Below are 23,729 nucleotides of genomic sequence, written 5' to 3'. Positions count from 1 at the left end.
TAAAAAAATTTAATAATAATAATAATAATAATAGATACAAAAGAAAGCCACAGGCCTGTAAATTTTATTTGTAAAAAGCATTTCTATTTTTATACAAAAATTTTTACTGCCTCAGAAATAATGGAAGTTATTTATTGCCTATTGTTAACTTATTGGATACCTAAAGACCAGCTCTGTCTGGTAGCTAGATCATTTTGAAGTAGTCTCTAGAGTACACGTGCCAAGAATGGGTGCTTTTTCACCGTTGAACCCTACATCTTTTATGGTTCATAATTTCTCTCCTCTTGTTTGTATTATGTCTTTGTTAACTTGTCCGTCCTTTCCATTATCTACTTTAAAATTTAGCTGTCTTGGGGTGTTGTTGTGTTTTTTTTTTTGCTCTCACTCTTTCTCTGGATTCCCTTCAATCCACTTCTGCACCTCTTGATGTTACCTCTGTTGAAATGGGGTCTTGATTCCTTCCCACCCTATTCCTTACCCAAATGAAATAAGAATCCATTTTTTTAAAAAAAAAACTGCTTTCTAATGGATTCTTTGGGGCTCTTTCATTGTGGCCGTTGTTGACCAAGTGTACAGTTAATGCAAATTGTGTGAATGGCTGGGACTCTTAATGATGAAAAAAAAAATTTGCATTAGTTTTCTCCTGCACCCATTAAAATGATTTTTGTTTCTGCTGCATAGACTCTCCATAACTTTTTCCTCTTCCTTGTTTTTCCCTAGACATCTTCATGCCTGTTAGTTCATCGTTTGCCTAGCATGTCCCTGTGACGTCTTAAAAAAAAGTTTCATCGTCCCGTCATTGTTTCTGATGTCTTTCTGACCTCACATCATAATTTGGTTCTCCTACTGATCTTTGATCTATAGTTTGAACCTTTGAAATTTGCATGTGACCTCATCTAGCTATATGAATTCTGGGAAGTCAATGTGAAAAGCATTGCTGCATTTATGCAAGATCAAAATTTATTCGTAGTCAAATTTATGATAGGAGTATTTAAACACACACACTCACACACACACACACACACACACACAACCTGTGGCAAAATGTTTTGTTTAAAGTTTTCAATGTTCCTTTTTCCTTTCTCCCCCTTTTATTCTTTTCTTTTTTTCTGTAAAAAAAACAGACTTGAAAGTATTAGACAGAGACTGGCATTCTGGCTGGTCTCTTAATGACATAGCAATATGTGTCCACACAGGCACAGAATGTTGGTTTCTAACAGACTACTTCCGAAATAGTTTGAAATGAAGAACTGTCTGATTTTAAGTCTCTAGAGGTCTGTAATAGTTTTTACATTTTTCAGGCAGTGTAAAGTTTTTTGATAAGGCCATTTTAGGTGGCTCACTTTCTCATTAAGAATATATATATATAGAACCACTTTTTGTAGATTAGTATAAAAAATATTTACCCTGTTTTAGGGCAAATGCTACCTATTTGTCACCTTTTGCTGAACTGATTCACAAGTTAGACAATCCATGAATTAATGCACATGAAAATTACCTATATTTTATACTGTTTCGATGTACAGGAGAAAGGTTATTGTAAACTATTGTTTCATTTGGTGCTTTTGTGAATTAAGTTGTGGTCTCATCATTGGGGGGGGCTCCTCATGGTCTTTAAGTGTTCTGTGTTTATAAACAACAGGTTTGAAATTGGTTTTTACTTGAAGATCAACAACAGAACAAAAAAATGAATTTCAAAAAATGAAAAAAAAAGTTGTTTGCTTAAAATTTAAAAAAAAAAAAGTTTTCATGTGAAAAATAAAAACTATTCCAGACTAAGTTTGTGTTGGCTTCTGTGAGGCATTGATGTCAATTTTTTTAAAATTATTATTGTGGACAATTTCGATGTGTTTGTGTTCAGCAAAATGTGATTCAGTTTTCCTTTTAAATAAATAATAAGAACTCAGTGGGGGGAAAAAATTAGTGCCAAATTCCAAAGGTACTTCTCTTCCTAGAGCTTCAGTGTGTTTCTTGTGTGAAGTAATTTGATAACATGGGTATTTTATTATGTGTTTTGTATAAATCCCTAATATTTAAAGGAAAAAAGAGGTTAAAAAGTTTGTTAACTTGCTATCCTGTGGTCTTGTTGCCTGAAATTGTTGTTGTTTGTTATTTCTCTTGGATGTTTTTTGTAAAACATTGTATTAAGTGCCCATGTTTCCCTTTTCAAACCATTCTGCGCATCAATGCTGTGAATGCAAACCTCACAATGTAATTTCCTCATAATGTATGGAAACCTCTAAGGTGAGAAAGTTTTGAACTTTTAACCCTTTCCACCCAGAGCTGTCTTGAGAGTTAATACTTTTATACATTCACCATTCTGCTCTTTATTTTTATATACACATAACACACACACACATACATATTTGTGTGTATATATTCACACACAAATATGCACATGCATGCACGCACATACACATATACACATACAGACCTAATTTTTGTGCTTTATTTAATACATGGTTGAAATCAGAAAAATGCACAGGGCAGATCTGAAGGACAAATATAAATATTTTACTGCTGTCTAAAGTTCTTCTGTATCTATAACTAAAAAAAATATTTAACATAGAAATTGTAAAGCTCCTTTGTTTTCTTTTGTTTTTAAATCTTTTTCTTAAAAGAGAGCTTTTAATATGCTGCTGGTATATGATATTCTGTATTTAAAAAATAAAATAATTCTTTAATTATGTCTTATGTAACCACTCCTAGATAGGAGAATTGAACCCACAATTTGAAATCATAAAAGAAAAAATATTTTTGTAATAAAAATTAAATGAATTTTTGCTTAAATCCAGCGCACTAGAACTTCCTGGATGAAATTTTCTTGTGCACTGCAGTTAAACTACTTTTTAGAGATGAGGTTTACACACGTCTAAATGCTCTTATGTGCTAGCTGCCATATTTGTACTGTGTCGGTCCAGATGCAATAGATACAAAGTAGACATAGCGGTACCTTTTGTTAGCAGGATTAATTCCTGCTAGCTGATGAACATGCAGGCTTCCGATTTGTAGCAAATCTTCAAAAAGGCAGAAGCAAAAAAAATATGGCTCTGTAGTCCTTCCACCTGAGAACAAATTAGAATAGGCCAAAATCTTCTTTTGTGAGCACAGGATGCAAGCTGTTGATGCTCTGAGAAGCAATTGTTGTATGGTGGTTGACACGCAGGTACTCCTCTGATGTGAGATTGGCCCTGCTAACCATGACATTATGGGACTGCTGCAAGTCTTGGGAAGCTGACTATTGGCTGGGCCCCTGTTCCAGAGAAGCACACTCCAGAGAGATCATTTTTCAGCAAGAGCTGTGGAACAGGTGGGGATCGGCTTGCAGGAGTCTCCATCTTGTCCTGTTTCCCAGTCTGGCAATTTCCCGCCAGGTCCCTTCACTCAAAACATCACAGGAACGTGTCGCTATTTCTTCCTCTTCCCTAGCCTGTCTTCACAGCAGCTTTGCTGCTTTCCCCTAAAAAAAAAACAGCTGTTCTTTTCAAGACTTTCCTACGCCCTGAAAAGAAATCTTAGTAAGACATAACCCGGGAAGAGAGCAAAATGGCCTCTTGTTGCTGATTTTAGCATTTTTGCTAGTCGTCATCTAGGCCCGCCTCAGCCATCTGCCCAAGGCCAAAAAACCCACAGAGATGATGTCTCAACCCAACACCTTCTAGTGCACACTTTAAAACAGAAACAGAACCCCTCCCCCCCCCCGTGAAGCGAGTTGCAGGTATCAACCCATACTCCTGATTTTCTTCTCTGCCTTCTCTTCTTTCCGACTTCACCTGTGTCAGGGAAACAAATCGATACTTCCCTATCAGAGGGCGATGAACCGTGGTTCATTTGACGCATGGTAAACATCAGGTAAAAATAAAGAAACCCCAGGCATATTCTACTGTATATAAAACTTTAATTGGAAAGCAAAGAAAGAACTTAACTGACTACATCCTCTCCTCAGACAGAATCAAAGAGGAGGAAAAAAGCAAAGTTAGAAAACTTTTGTAGACATGCGCATTTAATAGCACAAAACAGATTGAAACCATAACATGGCTGGACACGTGACAATCACCTTGGTTTCATTGATAAGATTACTATGCAGCTGGCAGAAAAACAGAGTGAGACGTGCTGAGCTGACAAACAAAAAAACGCAGTGACAACATGTTTCCCCCACTTTTTTTTTATTTAGTACAGGGAGCTGGCCAGAAATGCTCTTTGGCTGTTGTGAGGAGAGCATTTCAGAGACATGTCATGCTTGGTTATGAACATATAAGTGGCATTCTTAAATGCATTGGGGATCATTGTTAAATCAGAGCTTCCTCTATTTCGGAATGTACATATTCAAAAAAAAATATTCAGCAAACCTATTGTATTTGCTGCAGCTGCATTGTAAGGAGAGACAGACCCAGGCTTTGCATTGGGAAATCTAGCTAGTTGGAATCTCTTGGCCTGGGGCCATAAATATTCAGAAATTCACACCTGCCATTCATAATCTATGTAGTGGCAGAATATTGCACAATATTGGCAGAAGAGGAACTCCAATAAGTGAGGCAATTTAGGATGCGATTACCCTTACAATACAGAGGTTATTGTATTTACCAGAGAAGTCAAAGCAATATGGCCACAAGAACAAAAACGTCGGCTGCCACAGTGCACATAAAAAAATAGATAGAGCTTCAGTTGTCACAGCCATCTTGACTATTGTGACCAAGCCCGAGGACACACCTGGTATTTACTGTGATGTCGTCCTTTGGATGACGCAGCTCATTCATTCCCCAAGCAGCATGAACCCATGAGCTGAGCTAATAGTACCCATACATCCACAGTTGAAGGCGCTGCAGTTCACGAAAGTTTCTGCCATTGTGAATATGACCTCCTTTAAGAGGCCAGAAGACTTCTCCTGTTTTACTCAGTAAAAAACAAGGCCTGGAAATGCTACAGGGGATTAATTTTGCTACAGCAGTCTAATCCCATAAGGCAGTTACAGAGGTGGTATGTTTATTGTTCCTGCTGGGATCTGTTCACTTAATAGCCACAGTGCTCTGCATAACTCAGAAACCTGCATGGTCCATCAGTAGAAAGTGATCAAGCCTCAAGGTAGCTGCTTAGCTATTTTGTATCTCTTACTATCTGTTGTTAACAATATGTAGGCACAATCCTGCAAGCCTGTACTGTACTACTTAACGATCTGTTCACGTCAAAGGGAAAGTTCTGCAAATCCTTAGATTTTGCAGAATAATAACCAAGAAACTAAGGAATGATAACACTTCATTGCCTTGTTTCTTTTCAAAATTAGATTGAACAGAATAGCACTCCTATTCAACTAAATTTTGGTATTCTGTAGTGGCAAATAAAAACCTCTTTCCAAGCCAAGATTATTTCAGCAGCTTTTCACGCTACTGATTAAAAAAAAAAGTGCCAAAATCATTTCCTATTGTCTAATCCTTTTTAACTCTCATTTAAAACATCTCCCATTTTTCCTCTTTCCCCCAATTTCCCATATAAATTATTTTTAAGAAGGCAGGTGATAATCTACCCAGTTTGCTTTCACATTCTTTGTAAAAGGAGAGGATTCACAATGGTGGGATTCAGCCCGGTAGCTAATTTTTTGTTGCCCAGGTCCAGAATGGACTTCCGGAAGCAGCATCCACAGGGATAACCGGTTGTTTCCATATTTGAATCCCGCCACTGAGAAGGAAGAAGTACGTTTACTTTTAGAGAAGCCGTAGATGGCAAGCACTAGAATCCAAATAATGCAGAGTGGGAGAGAATAAAGGTAGAAAAAGAATTCTAACACGTACACATTCTCAGTTATAGATAAATGCTCCGCGATTGTCTCATGTTTTTTTTTCTTTCTTCTGGGGCCTTGCTGAACCCTTGAGGGCTAACTTCCTAGCTGTTACCTCATTTTTCTTGCTCATGAGCATTTTTCCGGGGCATTTATTGTTCAGCATCTAAAACTTCCCAAATAATTATACTGTTTGAAAGAAAATCAGATCTCATGTAAGAAAACCGATACTCCTTTCACGTCAACGGGGGGGGGGCTTGTTTCAAAACCCCATGCCAAACCTGTTGAAATGGCAGCCACATCTGTAATGAACAGCAGTTAGATGGCCAACATCATTATGAATGCTTTGTCCTGCCATGTGCTGGTGCTAAACTCCATAACTTTTGGTATGCTTATGAATTTGCACCTATCCAAGTGGGAAGCTTTCCCCCCCCTCTCCCTCCCTCCCTCTCCCTCCCCCATCCTCCCTCCCTCCCTCTCTCTCTCTCTCTCCTTACCAGCCCCATTCCTCATTTTTTCCCAAGCATTGTTCATCTTGCAGCCCCAAGGGAACTCTTGATTTTTAAAGAGAGGTTTAATTTGCAATATTGGGCCATTTTACTAGGGACGAAGAACTGGGAGGAAAAGAAAGAACAGGCATAAACAGGAAATCAAAGCTGTCACTTTCTCAACAGTTCCTACCCCTGAGTAAGATACACTGCTGCTGCATTTGCAGCATAAACGATTGCAAGGGAAGCCAGCTAGCAGAATTATATAGCTTCACACCAAGGCCTTTACTAATGCACTGCACTTGTAAAAGATGAAATGTTGAAGGGAAACAGAGTGCAAAGGGCTTTTTATTTGTAGAGGAAGAAAATAAATAATAATAATAATAATAAACCAGGAATGGTTGCATTTCAAAATTTAAACTCCAAAAGCACAAAACAGTAGTTTCCCAACCAAATGAGTTATGCGAAATGGCCATTATTTTTTTTCAAAGGTGTAACAAGTTCATCTTTCTTTCACCATAGGGGTTATTTCTCAGCTTGTGCTACTCTTTGGATCATTTTGCTGTTTCTGTTTCTATTAACTTAAGTGCTAATTAACAAAACGAAAAAAAAAATAAGTAGTTTCGTTGTTTTTCTGAATAATGTCATATCCTGTGTACCAGGTTTTTGGGGTGGGGGTGGGGGAGGACGTTGTGCTGTGAGAAATTGTTGTTTGTCAACTAATGACAACTTTTTAAGTTGAGAGCATCAAAAACTCAGGAAACGATCCATTCCTACCACAGAAGTGGCATTCGTGCTCAGGGAATTCTTTGGGCTTGGTAGAGCTCAGTGTTCTTCATGAAAATTATTTTTGACCCCCGACGAATTAAGAGAGGAGGGGCTTTCTGTGACAGCCAGGCCCTTCAGCGTCTTGACATTCACGTGCAGAAGGTAAAAGCAGATTTTTCTTCAACCCTCTGTGAATTCTCAGTGTACGGGAGCTGAGCCTGTGGTACAAATGGATTACAAACCTAGGTTTTTGCTTCTTTCTATTTTTATTTTGTCTAAGAAAAGCCAAAGTTACTGCAATGTAGTGAGAAACTGTTAAAAGACCACTTTGAGTATTGTTTCTGTTTTGTTGATGCGTTTGGGATTTTGCTGTTTGATGGAATTTGAGCCAAAAGCAAAATGGAAATTGAAATTAGGAAAATAAAACAAACCAACCAGCTAACCAACCACAGGCTTATAAAATTTGATTGTATGCACGCATTTTGTACCAGTGGAACTTTTTATACTGGAGATTTAAACAAAAATGGGGGGGAAATGATGGCTTACTCCTGTGAGCCCCCCTGATCATAAACTGCTTTTCAAGTTTGATTTCCAGTTGATCGAAAGAAAGTTGGCTTAGTTTAAAAAAAAATTAAAACAAACTTTGGCTTGGTTTTATCCTTTCCATTTGCTTATATTTAATGTTTAGAATTTTGTGTTTTAAAACACTCGGTAAGTTTCACTTTTTATTCTGTATTGTGCAGTTTCATAATATAACAAATTAGAATTTAGGAGTACACAGTCACTTTAAGTGGATATATGTATTAGGTTTTTGTTGTTTTTTTAAAAAAATAGGGTTTGCTTTTTCGCTGTTTAGATCAAAAGGTTTTCCTGGTTCTTCTGTCTTCATTGTGAACATAACTGTGTAGTTGAAACAGTCAAACTTATTTTTGTAACGTATGTTATTGTGTGATGCAGTTTTTTGCTTCTGTCTCCAATATTAAACCATTTTCCTAATACTTGTCTCACTTTCTCTCTCTGTGTTGTAATGTTGGTAGTCATTCCGTGTTGGTAATACATTTGCACACCTCACTGTTGCACGTCCCTGTTGATTTTTTTTTCTATTCGTTGTGTACAAAAGATACAGTCGATTCCGCTAAGTGAACCTCTGATTGGAGAATGAATGCAGATTTGCTGTATTTACCCCGTCTTCTTTGCCTCCTCTGCCCCCAAGTTGCCTTTGATTGTAATTATTAGGATGAAGTCACACTGAAGATGCCTCTAAAAAGATATGCATGTGTGTGTTTGTGTGTGTGTGAGAGAGAGAGAGAGAACCTGCATACACAGAGAGAATCAAAGTCACAAAGTTTTCTCTAGTGACTAAAAAGAGATATATTTCTCCTCTGTAGGAGCACCTTAAGTTTACTATTAAAACATTTTCCTCATGGGAGAAGAAAAACTTTATCTTCCAGAATTATTCAGCAAAGCTCTGGCATCACACCTAGTTAGCTTGCCAGTTTCCAGTGTAAATTTTTAAACACAGGTAGAAGAGCCGAAGTTAAAATCTACCAGGCTTATTATAGACCTCTTTAAAAAAATTTGAACAGTCAAGGAGAACATTGAATTATTAAAAGTACCCGAAGTTAGAAAAAATAAGTAATCAGGAAAGGTGCTGAACTGGGCTATTTTGAATTTAGCATGCAAGGTAGCTCTTTTTTCAGGGCAGGTAATCAAACGACATGAATCTCCTAGGAGAGACACAAATACTTCAGTCTTAAATTCTTAAATTTAAAACAGCAGGTGATGCTCTTAATAGAAAACCAACTGCAGGAACTGACCATAATGGGCTTTCTATAATTTCTCTTCATTTGATTCATCAGACACTCAAGTTATCAGGTAGGAAGGGGAACTTTCTAGAAAGAGGAACTTCTCTTCCTGCGTGGGACTCAAGCCATAACGTTATCCTTTTCCCCAAACTCAGGAATTTAAGACCACTTAAAAGTGCTCTTACGCGATTTTCCTTGTGATGTTTATGTCCCTCTATCAGTATTTTGGTTTTGACGTGGTGGAGTGGGCTGCACTCAACTTCATGCTTCTGCCAACTCAGTTTGAGGGAAGCCCATATAACCTAGTTTCTCCGTCTTCTGCTTTTCAGAGCCCGGTTTACAAGCTTCTGGGCTTGTAGATTTCAGAAGCAAATTATAGAGTTTGCAACTGCCTGCAATGTGGCTTCCTCGGTACCTGGCCTCCGAAAATCCCAACCTCTGTTTCTGTTTACCGATTACCTCAATATGTTTAGCTGCATGATATGCCCATAACTGATGAGGTAACAGGGTGTCTGTAATGTCACACACAAAAAACACCCTCTCTTGAAACAATATCAAACAAGGAATTGACTGGAAAGATGGAGGCATCTTCCCGGGAGGAGCCTTAATTGTGACACACGATGACAATCACTTATTTCAATGTAAAAATGCAAGCTTTAAAAAAAATGAAATCAAAGCTTATCTGGGTATACATTGTCAACTGATTAATTGTAGGACCATTTAAAAAAAAAGAATGGAATCAATGTGGTTTAAGTGGAAGCCCCCCCCCTCCAAGGGGAACCTGGATGCAATTCCCATTTCAGCAGCTCAGTTCCCCTGGTCAAGCCATTTCTTTCTTTCAGTTGCACATCAGGAGTTGTAAAATATGCCTCTCTGGTCAGCCAGTTTGAACCATGAATTAGCCTAGCTTTAAGAATAATGAAAACCAGTTTTGGGTTTTTTTTAAATACACATTCAAGGGTTGAAGCAGAAAATGGCAAGTAAGAATTCTCAGCCAACTTTGTAGCCTCTTCTTTCTTTCAGATACATATAGACTTCGTTGGCTGCCAAATAGCATTTAAGGTTATATATTTAAGCCATACGTATGTACCCCCATCCCTGTCATTCCAGGATAAAGAGTACGTTTTTAAAAAATGAAATAGATTATCTCTGAGCTAGTGAGACAAACTGGCACTGAAAAGCCTTAGGTGTGAAAAGCAGACAGGATAAAAATCAAACATCCCTGGATGAGAACAATTGCAATGTTACGGAAAATTTGCAGGACAAACAAGCCAGCTTCCGTACTTGACATCTTCCAATAATTCTGAAACTGCATCCCCCATCTCTCTCAGTGAGAGATTTGGAAAACCTGAGAGGTACTGTTCCATCATATCTAAAGAACATCCTGGTTGGCGGGATGGCTTAGCTGTATCCCAGCTCTTCTATACTGTCTACAGCAGACCTGCACAAGCTGTCATCAGACAACCCTCTGTGTGTGTTGATGGCTTTTCAGTTGGTTAACAGTCTTGTTCTCCAGAAAACAGACAACACAGGACGTTTTCCTGAGCTGTGGTTAGGATTAGAGCAGGGGGGGGGGTGTCTTCCAACGTGGCCCTTTTATGACTTGTGGACTTCAACTCCCAGAATTTCTCACCTAGAGGAATTCTGGAAGTTGGATGTCCACAAGTCATAAAAAGGCCAAGTTTGAAGACCCCCTGGGTTAGAGTAGAGGTTGGGTTTCAAATTACGCAGACCTAGTCTCAGAGCAGAGGCTAGAAGGATGTATATATAATATTAGCGAACTCTTTGCACCGAAATGTAGGTGACAGAGCAAGAGAAACAGCACCAGTTTGAGCCTGCAGATGACTAGTGGTGAATTTCTCCCTAGCTGGAAGGCCAGCCGGGGGAAAAAATAATAATCTGTGAAGCGACTTGGAGAAAACAGGAGAAAGTCTGAAGCGTTGGTACACATCCGTTGCCCCATCAGGCATATGCTCTTGGATTCCAAAACTGCACCAGAAGTGGCAAGTCCAGGGCCCTTTTTCCCCCAGTGTATTTATAAGCCACACTTGGTCTGTCTTTGCAACCACGTTTTGGAGATGATCATCTCCTTTTCTTGCTGTTGGACCCTACAGCCCCAGAGACCCTACGAATCCTTTCTACGGAGAGCCATCTTGAGCTGATTCTTTCCGCCCTCTGAGTAGGCGAACGCGTCATCTTCAACTAGCTAATCCGTGTACGTGTAGGAGGAGCCTATCTATCCATACCTTCAAAAGGCAGGTGTTAGCTTTTCAGTACCGCTAATCTATTACAGGATTGCAGGAAAACAAGAAAATGGTCCTTGCCTAAAAGTTCCTCCCGGAGAAGTGGACAATACAGTTGCCTCCCCTCCCCCTCCCAGTGTCCTTTCTTACCTTTGTCAAAAAAAACAAAAAAACCAACCCAGCCGTTCCATTCATAGTAAATGGTACTAGGATTCCTTGCAGACAATCGTTGTGTTTTCAGCAAGTGCTTTCAATCTGGTTAGATGTCCTACCGGCTGCAGCCCATGTGTGTGGTCGAGATGGTGGCTGCCCCTGTGTGATCGAAGCACCACTCCTCCTTTTTACATCTCCTGTCGGGGGGGGGGACACGCAAAAACAGGCAGCTTCAGAAGTCCCGTCAGGCCCAGACTCTATTTGTACCCTCACTCCCTCCTGCAATGGGGAGCACCCATTGCGACACTCACAAGGACTAAAGCCATGGCTTCTCTATCGTAGGAAGGGTTTTTAGACCCCTCCCTTCCCCGAAATTATGTGTATCCGTACTGGAGCAATTATTAACTTTTTTTAAAATAAAAATAAAAATAAAAAAACATCCCAATCTGGCTGTCTTCAGGCATTAGACGATCCAAACAAAAAATTGTACTGTGTTTCATTCCTGATAAGTGAATAAAGTATTGTGATCAAACAATCAGGTTATTCACTTATCAGGAATCGGCTGTACTGCTGGTTCGTTTTGTTCTTCATCTCCTGTTGTAATTTCACTACTTTGCTGTGTCCTGTTCGTTTCTCCTCCTCTCCTCTTCTTTTTTCTTCCTCCTCCTCCTCCTCTTCCTCCTTTTTCTTCTCTTCCTTCTCCTCCTCCTCCTCCTCCCCCTCTTCCTCTCCCTCCTCTGCATTTTCCTCCTTCTCGTTCTCTTCCCCTTCTCTATTTCTCTGGCCCTTTCTTCCTCCAATAACCCCCCTCTTTTTTTTTTCCCTCTGTCCTCTCTTTTTCTCAAATGCTCTAGCACAATCGCTGGAAAGTCTCCCATCTTTTGATCATGAAACATGCTCTAAAAGTGGAGAACAACCATGTTAACAAAATCTATGCACTTGCTATCAGGAACTAAAATATTGGATGTGTGTTATATCTGCTAAGTACGTGGTTTCTTAAATAAAGCTAGTGAAAGGATTCTGTTTGTCTGTAAAACTTTTATGATGGGTTAAAAGAGTTTTTAGGGGTTGTGCTTTATTTTTGTTAAAACTGAAAAGGGGATGCAAAATCTTAAAATTCTGCCATGCCAAATATCTGTTTGTTTTTGTTTTTAATTTCCTTTATTTGTGTGTTATTTATTTACTTATTTTGATTATTTATTTTTGTATGGTACATTTAATCTATCCATGGAACTGGGGAGAACATGGCCTTTACGAGAGAGAGGGATAGGGCACATTCTGAGGGCACAAGCAACAATTTCTTGAAAGCCAAGATTGTTAATTAAAACCTGTTCCTTTTACAATGTAAAGGCTATATTAAGTAGAAAGATTATTTTTCTTACTAAATATGAAGCCATTTTTGGACACCAGAGAACAGTTAAAAGTGTCTGATGTTTGCCATATACCATAATAAACTTATTTATGTGTCTGAATTGTTGTCTGTGTATTACTGGAGGATTACAGGCTGAAAATCCTTATCTTCTGGTGTGGACTCTGTGCAAACTGCAGTTTACAACAACACAGCAATCAGCACACCTGCCGACTGGGCTCATACCTACTGAAAAGCAAAAAAAACAGAATCAGTAATGATAACTGTCTTTTTCCATTTTCTCTATTCCTCCACCCCACCCCTCAACCTTCCTCTGGAGCCAGTCTTGCAACTTGGGAGGTTGTTGATGAAGTCTGACAAATGAATGGGGTGGGGGAGGGGGGGAAAGAGATGCAAAAGCTTTTAAGGACACACAATGAGAAAGAAGAAACATTACTTTCAAACCTCAAACTTTGATGAACACGTTCACATGAATGTACAAAGAGATGATGTAGGCATTTCAAGCAAAGTTCAACATGCTCCAAATACTAGTGTTGGCAAGGACACATTACCTTTCCTTGCAACAAAATCCTTAACATAAATCACTTGTTCCCTCGCCGCGACTTGCCTCACTTATAATTTTCCAGCGTATTATGAGTAATTTACGAATTATTGAATGTCACCCATTGGTTTGAATGGCTACACATCAGCTTTAAGCAAGAACAAATGTCAGGAACCACGATCAGCGCAGCATAAATTGCCTCATTAATGACAAGGTACAACAGGTTGAGCCAAAGCAGAATCTGTTCTACTTTAAAGATCTCATGAAACTGAAGTAGGAACTCTATATGCTTAAAAAATATATCACATTTTGGATAGGGTTCATCTCAAGTTATGGTCCAAGAAAATGAAATTTTGTGCACAATTTACTTCTGATGAGCAAAGTTATACCAGTAGAATAGAAGGTTTGTTAGCGTGAGATTGAACTGTGGAGTCCTTTGTGTTCCCTGATCTTGCAGACATTTCATTACCCAACTAGGTAACATCATCAATGCTAGAAGGGAGTGGGGTTTGCTCTCTGTTTATATATAAGTGGCTTACCCTCAATATGAGTGGGAGGAAGAAGAGTGTTCTTTCCAAGATCCAGCACTTAAAGGGCAAGTATGTAAAAAGGGAGAAAACCCCACTCCTTGATGTCACTGATGATGTTATCTAGTTGGGTAATGAGACATCTGCAATAACCAAGTGCAGAGAGCACCAAGGACTCCAGAGCACAAAGTTATTTTGGAGATCAAGGCATCGTTCCACAAACTGGTTAAAAATAGATAATATCCTTGTGCCATTTACTGACCTCAGTGCATGTGGACAAAGAACACTCTGTGCAACCAGTTTAATCCTAAACTGCACATTATTGCCATCGTAATCGTCATTTAAATCTGTATACCACCCAACTCCGAATGGTTCTGAGTGGCTCACAAGTAAACAACTTTAAAAGGAATTAAATAAAATAATAAACCAGAACAAGGAATAAAAGCCAGCTAACCAGACAGGAACAAAAACATATTCATACCCGCTAAAGGGACCTTTAAACACCCTTGCCAAAGGCCTGCATAAAAAAACACAAGCGGGTCATATCAACATGTCAACATAGCAGCACATGCTCTACCATGTTAATCAGCATCCAAGCAGCAGCTTGAATTATGATCTCATATTGACATTGCCTATACAGGACATATTTATTTATTTATTTTAATTCCATTTATATCCCGCTCTTCTCCGAAGACTCAGGGCGGCTTACAAGCTTAGCAGTAGCCTTCATTCTATGTATATGCCTGCTTATTAGGGCTTTCGCCGCCCCCCCCAAGCGGCATTATTACAAAGTCAGCTTAATTGCCCCCAACAATCTGGGTCCTCATATAAAGGTCAAAGTCAAGGTTTCCCCTGTCCACTCATGTCCAACTCTAGGGGGTGCTGCTCATCTCCGTTTCTTAGCAGAGGGAGCCAGCGTTGTCTGAAGATACTTCCGTGGTCATGTGACCAGCATGGCTATATGCCAACGGTGCAGAGAACACTCTTACCTTCCCACCGAAGTGGTACCTATTTATCTACTCGCATTTGCATGCTTTCAAACTGCTAGGTGGGCAGGAGCTGGATCAAGGGACAGGAGCTCACCCCGTTGCGCGGCGCTTGGGTCTTGAACTGAGCTGACAAGCTCAGGGTCTTTAACCACTGAACCATCACTTCCATCCCCTACAGGATTTATAGCTTAGTTCATAATGATTCCTATCAAGTACAGAATTCAGTTGTTAACTGAAAGGCAGCTTGCGAGTAAAAATAAATAAATAAACAAAATGCAATGGCCACAGGGGTTAAGAGGCTGCTGTCCAGATTTTACACTTATCACTTTTCTTCAGTTATGTGATGGTGTTTCTTCCTCATTGCCTAACATCTCTAGCAGTTGTTGAGTTTTCATTGTCCACTGCTGGAGAGGAAGAAGGAAATGTGCTGCTTCTTGATCTATTCTCTCCAGAAATTTAACACAGTTACCCACTGTGAATACTCCGTTACTGATATATGCCAAAGCAAGAGTTTAGAGTTGAGGAAGGTGGCTTTCTTTCTTTCTTTCTTTCTTTCTTTCTTTCTTTCTTTCTTTCTTTCTTTCTTTCTTTCTTTCTTTCTTTTCTTTCTTTCTTCTTTCTCCTTCCTCTTTCTTTCTTTCTTTCTTTTTTCTTTCTTTCTTTCTTTCTTTCTTTCCTCCCTCCCTCCTTCCTCCCTTCTTCCCTCCTTCCTTCCTTTTTTATTCTTTTCCTTCCTTCCCTTCCTTTATTCCTTTCTTTTCCTTCCTTCCTTTTACCTTCTAACCCTCCCTCCCTCCTTCTTCCTCCTTTGCCTTCTTTTTAATCCTTCCTTCCTTCCTTCCTTCCCAAAACCTCTTAAGTCCCTTTTATCCCTATGGTAACCACCAAACGCTTATTTGTGGAACACAATGACCTAAGCCCCAAAACATTCTTTGGAAGCTGCTGGCTCTTCAGAAACAGTGACCCAAAGAAGCTTAAATAACAGAAACAGCTAGAAAGAACAAAGAATAAATCTTAATTGGATTTGAAGTAGAAAAAGGGGACGCCCTTGCTAGCTGTCCCATAGACCCCCATCAGCTTTCTACTATAATAGAAACGAGTATTGCATACGGCAAAGACGGGAGCGGTTCGTTATTACTGCCTTGTCTAGGATATTTTTGCAACTCCCCAGATTTTTGTAGGCGCTTTCCACCTTCCGAATGCTAAGTTGAGGCGACCCAACTCAGCAGGTGAAGCTGGCCAAGGGTGGCTGAGCGCCTCTACCTGCTGATGTTCAATCCACACAAGGCTGCATGTTTAAGCTATTATAGCTGTCATTGGCCGGGTGGGGTGGAAAACGATGTGGAGATTTCCCAATCTGGCTGGGAAATATTTAAAACTATTGCTCTTCTTCGACTAGAAGTGTTTAGAAATATTCCGGTTTGCAGATTCCATGTAAGAATCTCATTAAAGTCCTTTAAGAGGGTCTGATGATGTTACCTAGTTAGGATAATGAAACGTCTGCAAGAAAACAACCAAGCTCCGAGAGCACCAGGGACCCCACAGTCCTCCTCCTCCTCCTCCTCCTCCTCCTCCTCCTCCTCCTCCCCCCCCCCCCAACCACACTCTCTTCTAGCACTGATAATGTTAGCTAGTTTGGATAATGAAACGTCTGCAAGAAAACAACCAAACTCCGAGAGCACCAGGGACCCCACAGTCCTCCTCCTCCTCCTCCTCCTCCTCCTCCTCCTCCTCCTCCTCCTCCTCCCCCCCCCCCAACCACACTCTCTTCTAGCACTGATAATGTTAGCTAGTTAGGATAATGAAACATCTGCAAGAAAACAACCAAACTCTGAGAGCACCAGGGACCGCACAGTCCCCCTCCTCCTCCTCCTCCTCCTCCTCCTCCTCCTCCTCCTCCCCCCCCCAAACCACACACTCTTCTAGCACTGATAATGTTAGCTAGTTAGGATAATGAAACGTCTGCAAGAAAACAACCAAACTCCGAGAGCACCAAGGACCCCTCATTTCAGCCCTGAGCTGCAAACATTCTCCTTCATTGGTACTTTCAGAAGACTTGGGATCCAGACTCTCACTCTGCTCTAAGCTCACCTCCACCCCAACCATAAAAATAGCTCCCCCAAAAAAACCATCAATCATCAATCATTTGAGCCCAGAGTTCTTCAACAGCGAGGTGGGCGGCATATAAATTTGATAAACAAAATAAAAAAATAAATTTACAGTCCCAGGATAACTTTATGAAATTCTCCGCAAGCACTATTCTCAAAGGTCCGATAACATAAAAGAGGAACACGAAATAAAACTTAGGGGGAATTTCATTTAGCTGGATAGAATATAAGGTAACGTACGCGATAATAAATTCTACAGGTTTTTTTTTAAAAGAAAACAAACTAATCTCATTACAACAAAGAAAAAGATAGCAACCATAGCTACTCCCCTCGTTGTAAAAGCTATTAACATTCAGGAACTTCTAAGTGAAGATGAACCAGGCTAACGAGTTAAATGAAAATAAATGGTTTTAATTTTGTCTGGACAAGGAGAAAAAGCCAAGCGGATCAGCTTTTAAAAATAATGATTTTTGAGCAGGCCTTTAGAAGGGTTATCTAGTTTCTGCGATGGTGATATTTCCGATCATAAATCATAAGCATTGGAGCATCTTTAAACACAATTATCCCTGTATTTTAGCATTTTGGTGAGTAAAGCCACAGAGGGGAAGGAATTAACACCCAAAAAAGAGTTTCCATATCTTGGCTTATTGGTTTGACAAAGATGTTTTGTCTCGCATTGAAAAAGCCTTTAATTAAAAGAGAAAAATAATTCCGAATGACTTCAAAACCTCTCATCTATGGAGATTCTCAACCATCCAGGTCATGATTGTCCCATAGGACAGGGGCCCCCAATCTGGGGGCCACAGCCCACTACTTGGGCATAGCCTGCTGACCAGCAGGCCACGGAACAGGCTGGCTAGCGCACGCACACGTGTGCATGCGCTCATCCCCACTTGCTCTAGCACCACTGCTGGTGTGCCAACAGGGCGCTGCATGGTGAAAATGGGGCGCAGCCTGGTGAAAACGGGGCACCGCGTGGTGAAAATGGCCCAGTGCTATGGAGCGTCATGCGGGCACTAGCACCGCCCTATTTGTGTCGTGCGTGCTCGCAGCCCCATTTGTGTTTGCGCGCACGTGCGTGCGTGCGTGCGTGCGTAAAATGCTTTCCCCCCCTCCCTTTCCCTCTGGTTGACCAACCGAGAAAGTTTGGAGGCCTCTGCCCTGAGTGCTTTTTCCAAAAGGCAATTTTACTTCCTTGTTGTTGTTGTTGTTGTGCTTTGAAAACGTTTCACTTCTCATCCAAGCCTTGGTGGAGCAGTGGGCTAATGCCTCCTTAAGTAACACCAGCTGCCTGCAATTAGTGCAGGTTCGCATCCCACCAGGCTCAAGGTTGACTCAGCCTTCCATCCTTCCGAGGTAGGTAAAATGAGGACCCAGATTGTTCGTGGCAATTAAGCTGACTTTGTAATAATGCCGCTTGGGGTGTGTGTGTGTGAAAGCCCTAATAAGCAGGCATATACATAGAATGAAGGCTACTGCTAAGCTTGTAAGCCGCCCTGAGTCTTCGGAGAAGGGCGGGATATAAATGGAATTTTAAAAAAAAAAGTGAAGTCTTCAGTTCAGCCCAAGAAACTTCTGGTCAGACCTGCCACAACTTAAACCTCTAAGTAGAAACGATCCTTAGCTCCGTTTGTTGAGACAGGTATAGTTTTGTTAGAGATCAAGTGCACTGCAGTAATGCATAGCCAGAACTGAGGATCGCACACCGAAATCATGAGGTTCTATTTTGCTCCCCTAACTGCCCCTAGCTGCCCACCTCACTGTAACCCAGGGGTCTTCAAACTTGGCCCTTTTATGACTTGTGGACTTTGCTGGCTGAGGAATTCTGGGAGTTGAAGTCCACAAGTCATAAAAGGGCCAAGTTTGAAGACCCCTGCTGTAACCAATCAAGTCCATATAAGATGTTTTCATAGCGGTCAGTCTGTGACTCCCTCCTTCTTCCACCTGGATGACCAAGGAGCAGCATCTGGAGGTGGCATCGTTTCTACTTTCATTTCCCCAAGCATTTCCCCCCCCTTGGTTCCCCCTCCCCACTGTTCATGGCAATCTGTCACTGCATAGCAGTGTTGAAAGAAAAATCTTCACCGGGGTCCAGTCCAAGCCGGGAATAAACAAAACATGGCGACTGCTTTAGAAAGAAGGTTGTAGTTTATTGAAGAGGAGAGCCAGACAGAAAGATGGCTCTGGGGGAAAAAAAGCAGAGAACACATGTAGTAAGGAGTGGGTTTTTATACCTTCTTGGGCTTTTGTTTGGAGTTGTTCCTGTGGCGTGGACTTTGACCTGAGTCAAGGTTTTTTGGTGTGAGGGATCTTTGTCTTTCTAATCCCAGCTTCCTGACTCCAATCTTTCTGACAAGATTATCACATCTGCATTTCTGCAGACCTTTTTTTCTGATTGGGGCAAAGAGACGTCGGGAGGTGGGTGGGTTGGTTTCTATCTTTAAAATCCTTTGGGGAAATATATTCTGCCTTTTTAATATTTCCCAAAATATTTCTGCCTCTGGATTCTTCCCACGGTATAATAATAATAATAATAATAATAATAATAATAATAATAATAATAATAATAATAATAATAATAATAATAGTGATGATGATGATGATGATGATGATGATGATGATGATGTTGGAAGGGACCTTGGAGGTCATCTAGTCCAACCCCCTGCTAAGGCAGGAAACCCTATACCATTTCAGACAAATGGCTGTCCAGTCTCTTCTTAAAAACTTCCAGTATTGAAGCACAACAAGCATCAGGTGGCAGCTGAGACTTCTTCAGTTCAAAACTGGAGAAGCTTCTTGGATGAGAAGTGAAATGTTTTCAAAGGGTAACAAAACTCAAAACCTAGAAAGTCCAGTTGCCTTTTGGGAAAAGCAACTTTGGCTCAAGACTTCTCCCACCCCATGGCCTCAGCATCCCAACTTCCTTTTTTAAAAATATGGACATCAACCTTTCCCAGCAGAGGAAAAGCCGAGGATACAGGAGACCTAATGCCTCTTTCTATTACTTCTCCCAGTTCCTGGAACTCAGCCTAACCGCCCCATCCAGGACACAAAGGGCCTGCAGTGCATAATGTGGGGCAGCATAGCAACAGTGCAAGGGCTTGGCATTGCAAAGACAATGCATTTTTTCACTTGCTCATTATCCGGGCATGGATTCCTGGGAGCAGGACGGAGAAGAGGCTGGGGGGGGGCTGGGCGGGAGCTAGGCATTAAAAATCTCACAAGCTGGTAAAGAAAGAATAAGCTCAGGTATTAATTTGCTGAAGCATCCAGCTCGTTGGCACAGCCAAGTTCCTGCCACAGTTCAAGTTTCCTTAATTACGCTTCTTCAAAAACTGAATCTAACAATTATCTGTTCTCACCAACGAGGCAGCTGTAATTGCCTGGCATAGAAACGGGGCTCTGCAAAGAAAGGAAAGATGAATTCACACACACACACACACACACACAGAGAGAGAGAGAGAGAGAGAGAGAGAGAGAGAGAGAGAGAGAGAGAGAGAGAGAGAGAGAGAGAGAGAGAGAGAGAGAGAGATACAACATCATTCTCTTCCATTGCTCTGCCCTTTATCCATCTGCCACCCCATAACTTGTAGGGTTCCCATTGCAGATCTGGGCTCTCAAAAATTTCTTTCAGATAGTAGGTTTACTTAATTGATTAAAATCTTCCAATATCTCAGGGGCTGCCACAAAGAAGAGGGGGTCAACTTATTTTTTCCCAAAGCACCAGAAGGCAAAACAAGAAACAACGGATGAAAAACGGACCAAAGAGAGAAGCAACCTGGGATTAAGGAGAATCTTCCTAACAGTGAGGACAATTAACCAGTGGAACAACTTGATTGCAATGAAAACAAACAATAAAAGTACAATAAAACCAGTGGAACAACTTGCCTCCAGAGGTTGTTCAGCACTGGAGGTTTTCAAGAAGAGACTGGACAACCACTTGCCTGAAATGGCAGAGCATCTCCTGTTTGAGCGGGTGGGCGCAGGGGGGGGGAGTGTTGGACTAGAAGACCTCCAGTAGACCTGACAAGTCTGTTCTGATTGATTGCATGTTGTCAACAACTCTGCTGCAAATGATGGAAACCTTTGTCTGGTCTCCCTTCCCATTAATTGCTGTGTGACGGGCAGTTCCCTTATGGGGTCTTTATCTTGTGCTTCAGGATTGTCACCAGGACTGTTTCTGGCAGGATTCAAATGACAAGACCTTAGAGGAGGAGGTGGGAGGTATTCTCCCCCCTCCTTCAATCCGGCCAATTCTCTGCAAAAGAATCTGAACAGGGGTTGTTGTTGTTGTTGTTATAAAACATTTATTCATAAAACATGAAACTCAGTCAACTGAACACTCAAATTGACTGGCACTAATGGTTGACACGGCTTGCTGCCAGCATCCTAGGTATCAACCAGGTATCTCCTTAAAATGTAAGATGTTCCGAGTAGCGCAGTTTTTTGTAGCTTTGCTGGAGTTATTGGAGGAAGCTGCAATTTCTTGATGTGTTTTGCAAAGTTTTTGGACATAGTTCCCAGTGCCCTGATGACAATGGGTATCACTGTTACATGTATTATTATTATTATTATTATTATTATTATTATTATTATTATTATTATTAATCATCGCACAGTCAGCCAGATGTTCAGACTGGATTTGGCATTTTTGTCTACCTATCGAGTAGTTACCAAGGACCTGGGATAGGCAGATGTAGATGTTGGATGGTTTTACAGATATCGTCACAGGATGGAAGCAGTTCCTAGTAAGGCCGCCTTTTGCAATTGGTGAATTTGTCAATGCCAATGGTGTTCAAGTTGTTTTGGGATTGCATCCAAAGCTGCTATTATTATTATTATTATTATTATTATTATTATTATTATTATTATTATTATTATTATTATTAAAATCTTTTTATTCATAAAACATGAAACTCAGTCAACTGAACACTCAAACTGACTGGCACTAATGGTTGACACGGGTTGCTGCCAGCATCCTAGGTATCAACCAGGTATCTCCTTAAAATGTAAGACGTTCCGAATAGCGCAGTTTTTTGTAGCTTTGCTGGAGTTATTGCAGGAAGCTGCAATTTCTTGCTGTATTTTGCAAAGTTTTTGGACATAGTTCCCAGTGCCCCGATGACAATGGGTATCACTGTTACACGTTTCATCCATAATCGCGCAGTTTCGATGGCCAGGTCGCGATATTTTGTAATTTTTTCCAGTTCTTTTTCTTCGACTCTGGCATCTCCTGGTACAGCGGTATCAATCAGCTGTACGCTTCGGTTCTCTACGACTGTGATATCTGGCGTGTTGTGTTCCAAATGGCGATCTGTCTGTATTCGGAAGTCCCACAAGATCTTCACCCTCTCATTCTCGACAACTTTTTCCACCCTATGTTCCCACGGCTTTTCGGACACAGGCAAGTCGTATTTTTTTACACAGTGCCCAGTGGATTAGTTTAGCAACTTGGTCATGTCTAGCTTTGTAATCAGTTTGCGCCATTTTGCTGCACTCACATATTAAATGTGAAACAGTTTCAACTTTGTCGTTGGAAAGTCAGCAATTTGGATTGTCAGTAGATTTTTGTATCTTCGCTTTCATGGCATTAGTTTGTAGTGCTTGTTCTTGAGCAGCCAGTATTAAGCCTTCTGTTTCTTTCTTGATGGTTCCCATCTTAAGCCATGCCCATGTCAAGTTGTTATCACATTTTCCTTCAATGTTTTTCAAATGTTGTCCATGCAAAGCTTTGGTTTTTCATCTATTTAATCTATCATCCAGCCGTTTTTGCTTATATTCTGCCTTTGCTTCTGTTATTTTGATAATGCTCTCTGTTTTCATAGCCTCCTGCAGTTTTTCTGTACTTTGATTCACATAGTCATTCAAACTTCGTTTTTCTTCTTCCACAGTTTGGTGGATTTGCAGTAGCTCTCTACCCCCTATTCTTCTTGGCAGGTACAACCTGTCGATGTCACTTCGTGGATGTAGAGCATGGTGCATGTTCAAGAGTTTACGTGTTTTCCGGTCTAGGTGTTCCAATTCTGCAGAAGAATCTGGACAGGGGTTGTTACTACTACTACTACTACTACTACTACTACTACTACTACTGTTATTGTTATTGTTATTCTTGTTGTTGTTGTTATTGTTATTATTATTATTGTTATTATTATTATTATTATTAACAGAGCCTTGGTGGAGCAGTGGGCTAATGCCTCCTTAAGTAACACCAGCTGCCTTCAATTAGTGCAGGTACGAGTCCCACCAGGCTCAAGGTTGACTTAGCCTTCCATCCTTCCGAGGTAGGTAAAATGAGGACCCAGATTGTTGGGGGCAATTAAGCTGACTTTGTAATAATGCCGCTTGGGTGTGTGTGAAAGCCCTAATAAGCAGGCATATACATAGAATGAAGGCTACTGCTAAGCTTGTAAGCTGCCCTGAGTCTTCGGAGAAGGGCGGGATATAAATGGAATTAAAATTAAAATTAAAAAAAATATTATTTTCAGCTCTGGCTTCTGTGTTTTACTGGCAGGCTGCATTCTTGGCCCTGAGAAGAGAAAGAAACAGCTTGTAAGTTTCATTTGGGAAGACCTCATCTCTGCTAGTCTTGTGGGAGAATTACCACCATCCTGGCTGTTATTTAATTAACACATTGGTCGCTTGGAGTCACAGCTGTATCCGCAGTATACTAACTTGAAAAGCGACCTTAACAGATAACGGCATTGTTTCAATGTTTCAACATCTCCACATCCTTTCCTAATCTGACATCTCTTACAACTGAATCTTCAACCAGAAGATGGCTTTTTTTAAAAGATACCTTGCTTTTCTTGCACCGCTGATGTGTAATACCTGATTTACAGCTATCCCTATCCAAAACAACTTCTTCGTCTCGGACCATGATCTCCTGCTCAATCAATCAATCAGAATATTTATTTATTTTTTTATTTTAATTCCATTTATATCCCGCCCTTCTCCGAAGACTCAGG

At 40.6% G+C, this 23,729-nt stretch overlaps 1 protein-coding gene across 4 annotated transcripts in view; it reads left to right on the top strand.

Annotated features, from left to right (window-relative positions):
* The window catches only part of CELF2 (CUGBP Elav-like family member 2), a 607,652-nt gene extending 596,210 nt beyond the window's left edge, over nt 1-11,442 (top strand). For all 4 annotated transcript variants that reach the window (XM_083366115.1, XM_083366113.1, XM_083366114.1 and 1 more), the window contains one exon: nt 721-11,442. The gene's annotated coding sequence lies outside the window, so the exon portion shown is untranslated. The remainder of the gene's footprint in view (nt 1-720) is intronic.
* Nucleotides 11,443-23,729: the final 12,287 nt, after the last annotated feature.

Source organism: Vipera ursinii (assembly GCF_947247035.1).
Source record: "Vipera ursinii genome assembly, chromosome: 6".
NCBI lineage: Eukaryota > Metazoa > Chordata > Lepidosauria > Squamata > Viperidae > Vipera > Vipera ursinii.
This window is presented reverse-complemented; position numbering and strand designations above follow the sequence as displayed.